Source organism: Delphinus delphis, chromosome 11 (genome assembly GCF_949987515.2).
Source record: "Delphinus delphis chromosome 11, mDelDel1.2, whole genome shotgun sequence".
NCBI classification, from domain to species: Eukaryota; Metazoa; Chordata; class Mammalia; order Artiodactyla; family Delphinidae; genus Delphinus; species Delphinus delphis.
The window spans coordinates 94,524,768-94,535,580 of NC_082693.1; positions in this window are offsets into that span (position 1 = coordinate 94,524,768).

Consider the following 10,813-nt stretch of genomic DNA (forward strand, 5'->3'; position numbering starts at 1 on the left):
CACACCACCACCACCACCCCTGCCACTTTCCCCCCCACCTCCTTCCCTCCTTAACCCCTGGCAAGCACTAATCTGTTCTCCATTTCTGTAATTTCATCATTTCAAGAATCATTGAGTATGTAACCTTGTGGGATTGGCTTCTTTCACTCAGCATAATTCTCTGGAGAGTCATCCAGTAGTTGCGTGTGTCAATAGTTCATTCCTTTTTCTGGTTGAGTGGTATAGAGGTACCACAGTTCAACCATTCACCCACTGGAGGACATCTGGATGCTTCCAGTTTGGGGCTACCGTAAATAAAGCTGCTAAAACTTGTGAATGGATGTTAAAATGGACAGAAGTCTTCATTTCTCTGAGGAAAACGCCCAGGAATGCAACTGCTGGGTTGTATGGGAGTTGCATGTTTACCTTTTAAAGATACAACCAGGGCTTCCCTGGTGGCGTATCGGTTGAGAAGCCGCCTGCCGATGCAGGGGACACGGGTTCGAGCCCTGGTCAGGGAAGATCCCACAAGCCGTGGAGCAACTAAGCCCGTGCGCCACAACTACTGAGCCTGTGCTCTAGAGCCCGAGAGCCACAACTACTGAAGCCCATGTGCCACAACTACTGAAGCCCACGCGCCTAGAGCCCGTGCTCTGCAACAAGAGAAGCAACTGCAAAGAGAAGCAACTGCAATGAGAAGCCCGTGCACCGCAGCAAAGAGTAGCCCCCGCTCGCCGCAACTAGAGAAAGCCCGCACAGCAACAAACACCCAACACAGCCAAAAATAAATAAATAAATTTATTTTTTTAAAAAAAAAAGATACTACCAAACTGTTTTCCCAAGTGGCTGTACCGTTTTGCATTCCCACCTGCAATGTATGAGTGATCCAGTTTCTCTGCATTCTCACCAGAATTTGGTGTTGTCACAGATTTTATTTTAGCCATTCTGACACGTGTATAGTGATATCTCATTGTGGTTTTTTTTTTTTTTTTTTTTTTTTTTTTGGCGGTACGCGGGCCCCTCACTGCTGTGGCCTCTCCCGTTGCGGAGCACAGGCTCCGGATGCGCAGGCTCAGCGGCCATGGCTCACGGGCCCAGCCGCTCCGCGGCATGTGGGATCTTCCCGGACCGGGGCACGAACCCGTGTCCCCTGCATCGGCAGGCGGACTCTCAACCACTGCGCCACTAGGAAAGTCCTCTCATTGTGGTTTTAATTTGCATTTCTCTAATGACTAATGATGTTAAGCATCTCTTCATGCGCTTATCTGCCATCTGCATATACCATCAATAAAATATCTCTTTCTGTCTTTTGCCCATTTTCTAATTGGTTTGGTTTTTGACTGTTGAGTTTTAAGATTTCCTTCTATATTCTAGATACTAGCGCTTTGTCGTAAACTTGCTTTGCAAATACTTTCTCCCACCCTGTAACTGTCTTTTCATCCTCTTAACAGTCTTTCACAGAGCAAAAGTTTTTAATTCTGATGAAGTCCAATTTATTAATTGTTCCTCTGACCTCTCTCTCTCTCTCTCTTTTTTTTTTTTTAGGGGGCCGCGCCATATGCAGCATGCAGGATCTTAGTTCCCTGACCAGGGATCCAACCCGAGACCCCTGCAGTGAAGGGCAGAGTCTTAACCCTGGACTGCCAGGAAGTCCCACGTCTAAGTACTCTGTCCCTAAATCCTGAATATTTTCCTCCTATGTTTTATTCTAAAAGTTTTATGTTTTTAAGTTCATGATACATGTTGAGTTAATATTCATATACGGTGTGAGAATAGGTCAAGGATTTTGTTTGGTTGATTTTGGTTGCCTATGAATGTCTAATTACTCCAGCACCATTTGTTGAAAATGCTCTTTTCTCCACTGAATTGCTTTTACACGTTTTTCAAATTTTAGTTGGGCATTTTGGGTGGGTCTTTTCCTGGATTTTCTGCTCTGTTCCATTGATCTGTCTGTCTATTCCTCTACCAGTACCACACAGTCTTGATTACCCGTAATAAGTCTTAAAAGCAGATAAAGTAATTCCTCCCATTTTATTCTTCATTTTCAAAATTGTTTTAGCTGCTTTAGTACCTTGGCTTTTCCATATAAATTTTAGAATAATTTTGTCTGTTAACTAAAAACAAAACAAAGAAATTGCTGGGATTTAGATGGGAATTGTGTTCAACTTTATCAGTTTGGTGAAAATTGACATCTTTGCTATGTTTAATCTTTCACTCCATGAACACAGTATGTGTCTCCATTTATTAAAAAAGTTTTTTTTGGAATTCCCTGGCAGTCCAGTGGTTAGGACTTGGTGCTTTCACTGCAGGGGCCCGGATTTGATCCCTGGTCAGGGAACTAAGCTCCTGCAACTTGTGCGGCATGGCAAAAAAAAAAAAGTCCAAAAAGTTTTCTTTTTTTAATTTCTCTTATCAGTGTTGTTTAGTTTTAAGCATACAAGTCCTATACGTATCCTGTGAACTTACTGATCTTACATATTAGTTCTAAGATTTTTTTTTTTAATTCCTTGAAATTTTCTACACAAACTATGTGTCATCTAAAAATAGGACAGTTTTGGGCTTCCCTGGTGGCACAGTGGTTAAGAATCCACCTGCCAATGCAGGGAACACGGGTTCGAGCCCTGGTCCAAGAAGATCCCAAATGCCGCGGAGCAACGAAGCCCGTGCACCACAACTACTGAGGCTGTGCCCTAGAGCCCACGTGCCACAACTACTGAAGCTCACGTGCCTAAAGCCCGTGCTCTGCAACAAGAAAAGCCACTGCATTGAGAAGCCCGCACATCACAACAAAGAGTAGCCCCGCTTGCTGCAACGAGAGAAAGCCTGTGCACAGCAACGAAGACTCAATGCAGCCAATTTTCTGATCTATATGTCTTTTATATCACCCCCCCCCATTATTGGACTGGCTAGAACTTCCAGTCATATTGAATAAAAGTGATAAAAGAAGCCATCCTTACCTTGTTCCCAATTTTAGGGGGAAAGCATTCAGTTTTTCACCATTAAGTATGGTAGCTGCATGTTTTTGTAAGTATCCTTTATTAAGTTCAGGAAGTTCTCCTCTATTCCTATTTCTCTGAGAGTTATTTTTTTTTTTATCATGAATGGATGTTGAAATTTGTCAAAAGTTTTTTCTGTATATACTTATATGATCATGTGATTTTTTTCATCTTGAACCTTTTAATATGGTAGAATCCACTGACTGATTTTTAAATACTGAACCAAACTTGCCTCCCTGGAATAAACCCTACTTGATCATGGTAAATAATTCTTTTTATATATTGATAAATTATGTGAGCTAATATTTTGTTAATAATTTTTGTGTCTATATTCATGAGACATATTAGTCTGTAGTTTTCTTTTTTGGTACTGTCTTTGTCTAGTTTTGTTAGGGTAAAACTAGCTTCGTAACATGAATTGGAAAGTGCTCGTCTATTTTCTGGAAGAGATTTTGTAGAATTGGTTTAATTCTTCTTTAACCATTTGGTGGAATTCTCCAGTGAAAACCAACTGGGCCTGGAGATTTCTTTTTTTTTTTTTTTTTTTTCGGTACGCGGGCCTCTCACTGTTGTGGCCTCTCCCATTGCGGAGCACAGGCTCCGGACGCGCAGGCTCAGCAGCCATGGCTCACGGGCCTAGCCGCTCCGCAGCATGTGGGATCTTCCCGGACTGGGGCACAAACCCGTGTCCCCTGCATCGGCAGGCGGACTCTCAACCACTGCGCCACCAGGGAAGCCCTGGAGATTTCTTTTGAGGAAACTTTAAAATTATAAATTCAGGGACTTCCCTTGTGGTCCAGTGGTTAAGACTCCATGCTTCCAATGCAGGGGACTTAGGTTCAATCCCTAGTTGGGGAATTAAGATTCCACGTGCCGCATGGCACAGCCAAAAAAAAAAAAAAAATTGACTGTGGTGATGATTGCACGTATCTACAAATATCCTGAAATCTTTAAAATGTACGCTTAATGGGCGCCTTCTACAATATGTGTAATACATCTCAATAAAGCTGTTCAAATATTGATAACTCAATGCATGATGTGTTTTTTAATTATAAATTCAATTTCCCTAATAGTTATAGGGCTATTCAAATGATTTTTTTGTGGTTTGTTTGTGTGAGTTGTGGTAATTTGTGTTTTTTGAGGAGATAGTCCACTTTGCCTAAGTTGTTAAATTTATGTGTGTAGAGTTTGTGGTATTTCCTTATGATACTTTTATGTCTGTAATAATATCTCCTGTTTCAATCCTGATATTGGTAATTTGTGTCTTCTCCCTTTTTCCTTTGTCAGCCTTGCTAGAAGTATGTCAATTCAACTGATCTTTTCAAAGAACCTATTTTTTTGTTTCCTTAATTTTCTTTATTGTTCTCCTGTTTTCAACTTTAATGATTTCTGTTCTTTATAATTTCTTTCAATCTGCTTGCTTTGGGTTTATTTTGCTCTTATTTTTCTAGGTTCTTGAAATGGGAACTTAGATTACTCTTTTCCTCTCTCTTTTTTCTTTTTTTTTTTTTTTTTTTTTTTACTTTTTTGGCTGCTCTGCGAGGCATGTGGGATCTTAGTTCCCCAACCAGGGATCGAACCCACACCCCCTGCAGTGGAAGCTCGGAGACTTAACCAGTGGACCTCCAGGGAAGTCCTTCTTTTTCTCTCTTCTAAGGTCTACATTTGGTGCTAAAAATTTTCCTCTCAGCACTGTTTTAGCAGTGTCCCACAAATCTTGACAAGTTCTGTTTTTATTTTCATTCAGTTCAATATACATATTTTTATTTCCCTTAAGACTTCGTCTTTGGGACTTCCCTGGTGGTGCAGTGGTTGAGAATCTGCCTGCCAATGCAGGGGACACAGGTTCGAGCCCTGGTCTGGGAAGATCCCACATGTCGCGAAGCAACTAAGCCCGTGCACCACAACTACTGAGCCTGCGCTCTAGAGTCCGTGAGCCACAACTACTGAGCCCACGTGCCACAGCTACTAAAGCCCGCACACCTAGAGCCCATGCTCCGCTACAAGAGAAGCCACCTCAATGGGAAGCCCACGCACCGCAACGAAGAGTAGCCCCCGCTCGCCTCAAGTAGAGAAAGCCTGCGCGCAGCAACGAAGACCCAACACAGCCAAAAATAAATTAATTAATTAAATTTAAAAAAAAAAGACTTCATCTTTGACCCATGGATTATTGTTTCTAGGTGTTTAGAGAATTTTCTGTTACCTTTCTCTTATTGACTTATAGTTTGATTTCATTGTGGTTGGAGAATATACTATATGATTTCAATACTTTAAAATTTTTTAAGGTTTGTTTTATGGCCCAGGATATGGTCCATTTGGTATATGCTGCATGGCACTTGAAAAAGAACATGTATGCTGCTGTTATTGGATGGAGTGTTCTAAAAATGTTTATTAGATCCCATTGGTTGTTGGTGGTGTTTAGTTCTTTTATATTCTTGTTGATTGTCTAGTTGTTCTATCCGTTGCTGAAAGAGAGGTGTTAAAAGTTGCCACTGTAATGGTGGATTTGTCTATTTCTACTTTAAAAGCTATCAGTTTTTCTTCACATGTTTTTGCAGCACAGCTTTTTTTTTTTGATGCATATACATTTTGAACTGCTATGTCTTCTTGGTGGATTGATTTTTTTTTAGCATTTATGATGTTACCGTCTCTCTCTGGCAATATTCTTTGGTCTAAAATCTACTTAATCTGATATTAATATAGTCATTTCTACTTTCCTTTGCTTAATGTTTGTATGACATCTTTTTTCCATTATTTTACTGGCACCCTTCCTATATCATAATTTTTGAAGTGAGATTCTTGTAGACAGTATATATTGATTGGGTCATTTTTTTAATCTACTCTGCCAATCTCTGGCTCTTAATTAGTATATGTACACCATTTATGTTTAATGTAGTTATTGATATCTTAAGAATTTAGTCTGTTTTATTTTTTGTTTTCTGTTTGTTCTCTCTGTTTTTCATTTCTCTATTTTTATTTTCCTGCCTTCCTGTGGGTTACTTAAGCATTTTTTAGAATTCCATCTTGATTCATCTATAATGTTTTTAAGTGTATCTCTTTGTATATTTTTAAGGTGGTTGTTCGAGGTATTACATTATATATACATAACTTATGACAGTTTACTGGTGTCATCATTTTACCAGTTTGAGTGAAGTATAGATAGCTTACCTTCCTCTATGTTCATTTATAATTTTCTTAAATATTTCCTCCACATAAATTTAGAACCACGTAAGACAGCCTTATAATGTTTACTTCAACTGTCAAACATGATTTAGAAAACTCGAGGAGAAGGAAAGCCTATTGCATTTACCTCTGTTTTTGCTTACTGTGTGTTCTTTCTTATTCCTGATGTTCCAAGGTTCCTTGTTTTATTGTTTCCTGCCTACTTTAGAGAACTTCCTTTAGCCATTTTTTGGGTGGGTATGCTGCTGACAAATTCTTTCTTAGTTTTCCTTCATCTTAGAATGTCTTGATTGCCCCTTCATTGCTGAAGAATATTTTCACTGGCTATAGGATTCTGGGTTGACAGATTTTGGTTTTGTTTTTTCTGTACTGAAAAAATATTTTGCCACTTCTTTCTGGCCTCCATGGTTTCTGATGAGAAATCTGCTGTCATTCGAATTATTTTTCCTCAATAGGTAAGCTGTCATTTTCTCTGGCTGCTTTCAAGACTTTTTTCTTTCTCTTTAGTTTTTAGAAGTTTAATTGTGTCTTGGCATGGATTTTTTGGGCTTGTCCTATTTAGGATTTACTCAGTTTCTCGAATCTATAGTTTTATGTTTCTTGCCAAATTTGAGAAGTATTTCAGCCATGACTTCATCAATTACATTTTCAGCCTGGCTCTCTTTGTCCTTCCTTTCTGGGACTCTTGACGACACAAATGTTAGATCTTTTGTTATTTTCACTCTGGAGATTTTTGGTTTTGTTTTTTCAGTCTATTTTCTCTCTCTTGTCCAGATTGAGTAGTTTCTATTGTTCTATCTTCTATTTCAGTGACTTTTTTTTTTCTTCTCTGTCACTTCCATTCTGCTGTTGAGCCTATCCACTGAGATATTTCAGTTATAGAAGTTTTCTGTTCTATAATTTCCATTTGGGTCTTCTTTATCTCTTCTATTTATTTCCTGAGATTTGTTTTAAGTTTGTGTGTAATTGCTTGTTGAAAAATTTTTATCATTGCTGGTTTGAAATCTTTGTCAGATAATTCTAACATCTGTCATCTTGGTGTTGGCATCTATTGATAGATAGTCTTTTTTCATTCATTTTTAGATCTCACAGCTCTTGGTAAGTTGAGTGATTTTCAACTGAAATTGGACATCTTAATATTATTTTATGAGACTCTGGATCTTATTTAAACCTTCCTTTTTTTGACACTGCTCCTGCAAGGGAGGGTAGAGGTAGAAGTCCAGATTCCCCAGTTAGTCTCCATCAACACCCAAAGGTGAGGGTGCTCCTCATTACTGCTGGGCAGGGGTGGGAGTTCCATCTCCCTACATGGTCTCTACTGACACTGCAGTGGCGGTTGGGGGGCTCATTATTGCTGGGTGACGGTGAAAGTCCTAACTCTCCATTAGGCCTCCTCCAATACCACTCCAGCAGGGAAGGGAAGGGGTGCCTCATTACTGCTGAGTGGGAGTGGAAGTCCATACCCCTTCATGGTCCCCTGTTACACCACAGGGGTAGGGGAGCTCGTTAACACCTGGAAAGTTCCAACTTCCTAATTGGCCTATACCACCTGGTTACAGACTTGTGAACTGTACAGTCTAAGCTCCCCACTTGGGTTGGAGTGGGGCCACTTTTTTTTTTTCTGCGTAATTTGAATGGAGTAGAGAAGTTATTGTCTAAAACTTTTCTGTCTGCTAGAGAAAGCAACCTGTTGCTGTTGTTTTATCTGCACTCACTGGCATTTCCAGGTTGCTGGCTTCTTCAGTTCCAAGACAGGGATATAGGAGGTAAAAAGAAAACCTAGAGAACTCACTACCATGTCATTCCTCAAGTCCTGAGGTCCCTAACAGGTCTGCCCTCTTCTCTCCATCTTTCAGAGTCTTACGTTTTAAAAAATATATATCTTATCCAGGGATTTTAGTTGTACTTAGAGAGAAGAATAGGAAAAAGTATGTCTACTCCATCTTCCCAGAAGTGGAAGTCCTGCCGAGCACTTTTGAAAAAGGCATATCTGACCATGTGGCTGACCGGTTAAAATCCTTCAGTGGCTTCTCATCACTGAGGATAAAGACCAAAACTCTTTGCATGGCTCTACTGAACATTCTTGCAAGACCTGGCCCATACCAGCAGTAAATGTTTAACAACTGACTCTAGGAGGGTAAGGGGACCCCTGGTTTGTAGTGTTGGCTGATTTCCACAGTGTAAATACTTGATTATGGCCAATTTCAAGCTAACAACATGACATTGCTAAATATAGAATTGGGAAGAGAGACTAACAATTGATTCTTGCACATCTTTGCAGACATTTTATATCATCCTCATTCTCTTCATACTGCAGCCATTCCAGGCTTCTTTATGAGTGCACTATGCATTCTCCAGCTTCCAGCTCCTTCTGTACACTGTTGGCTCAAACTGGAATGCCACCTTCTTCCATATCCCTCAGTATGTGTGAGTGCTGGAGCCAGCTTGCATCAGCTTATGGAAGCAATTGTTAAATTTTCAGGAATTTTGCAATCTGGCTGCTAAAGCTACAAATCAGGACTTTTTTCCCCCCCTTTCTTTTGTTAAGAGCTGGATTTTTTAACATATACCAGCATACCACTGCATCCACTCCTCTTTGTCTGGCTCATCCTTCAATCTCAAAACATTTCCTCTAAGAGGACTTCCCCCACCCTCCAGACTGTCCTTCTGCTTCAAGGCACCCTGTACTTCCCCTTTCCTAAAATTCATTGGAATTATCATGAACTGACTATTGCCTCTCCTGTTACACATCATAAGTTCAATGATGAAAGGGGACTTTGGCAAGTACTTAAAATGTCAGATGTCTTTTTATCCAGATCAGCATGGTATAATTAACACACAGCACATTCTGTAGATGTTTTAGAAATATTTGTTGAGGGGCTTCCTTGGTGGTGCAGTTGTTAAGAATCCGCCTGCCAACGCAGAGGACATGGGTTCGAGCCTTGGTCTGGGAAGATCCCACATGCCACAGAGCAACTAAGCCCGTGCGCCACAGCTACTGGGGCTGAGTTCTAGAGCCCATGAGCCACAACTACTGAGCCCACGCGCTCGCCCGTGCTCTGCAACAAGGGAAGCCACCGCCATGAGAAGCCCGCGCACCACAATGAAGAGTAGCCCCGCTCACCACAACTAGAGAAAGTCCGTGCACAGCAACAAAGACCCAACACGGCCAAATATTTAAAAATATTTAAAAGTCCAGGTTGTTACCTGTGCTTCTGACCTACCATTGTCGGGGAGGGGAAAAGTTTTAAATAAAAAATATTTGTTGAATGAAAGAATGGCTGGATGGATGAACTGAATAGAACTAAAGTAAAATTACAACCTATGGCATTGTAAACTAAGTAAAATTTTGAAGGATAGGAATCTGTACGGGGCCTACAAAAAGTTTTCTTAGGTTTATGCAGCAGGATCTAGTACAGAACGCGGTGGCCAATCATCACAGCAAGGTAAATCTCCAAAGGAGAGATCAGTACATGAGGTTTTCATAGCTTAATGGAACTGCCCCACTGTAGCTCTTTACAAAGCAAACAACTTGTAAATCGTTGGTGCTTCCTCTCTCGTACCTCTACCATACCTTCTTCCTACAAAGCTTAAAAACTTTAAAAAACTTAAATAAGATTATGTCACTGTTAGTCCCCTCCCCTACTTTATCCCTCCAGTATCTTCCCATAACATCTTCAATAAAATCCCTACCTGATCTGGCCCCTGCCTGCCTGTCCAACCTCTCTTACCACACTCCCCTTGCTCAATAAGCTTCAAGTTTATTCATTCAACACATACTGAGCACCTACAACTTACCGAGCACTGTTCTAGGAGTATTTGTTGCCAATAAAGAAAACAATAACAAAATTCCTCTTGGTGGGACACACAAAAACCAATAAATCTAATGAGTAAGTGAAAAAATATGTTAGAAGGTACATGTACCATTAAAGAAAAGAAGAAAAGCACAATAAAATGAATGGGAAGCATATCATACAGGGCCTTTTAAGCCCTTGGAAGGACTTCAGCTGTAATGTTACTCCTCATAGGGGACTTATTTGATCACCGAATTTAATACTGCTTCCATCTCCCTTCAGTCTCATGACCTTGTTTCCACTTATTGATATCTGAGATTTTCTGGTGTTTATTTGTTGACTTGTGTATTATCTCCGTACCAGGAGTTAGACTCCTTCATCACAGTCTCTCCTGTTTATAACAGGACCTGGTACATACTCAGTGAATTTGTTGAATGAAGGATAAATATGCACTCAATACCTTAGTTTACTATGCGTTTCGGGTATTCCTGCAGGAACACAATAAATGACAGAACTCTTAACGTGGAAGCATTAATTTAACAAAACTTGGGCTTAGAAAAACTTTGTAAGGTTCCTATAATGCTTTAAGGTCTCACACAATTATTCTCTATTCTAGTCTGGTTAAAGCTGTGGTGGTGTTTTCACAGATTCGTTGTTCTTGTTTATGATTAAGACAAAGAAACAAATCCTACTTCTTCTGGTTTAACAATGGAGTCAACACAATCAATCACTCTTCAATTCTCTTTTAATAGAAAATATGAGATTTCAAACAAGCTAATACAAAATTTAAGAGTTATCTAGCAGAGTCATACCTCTGCAAGATTAGAGATGAAAAAGGGGCGGGGGGCTGGTCTAGAAAAG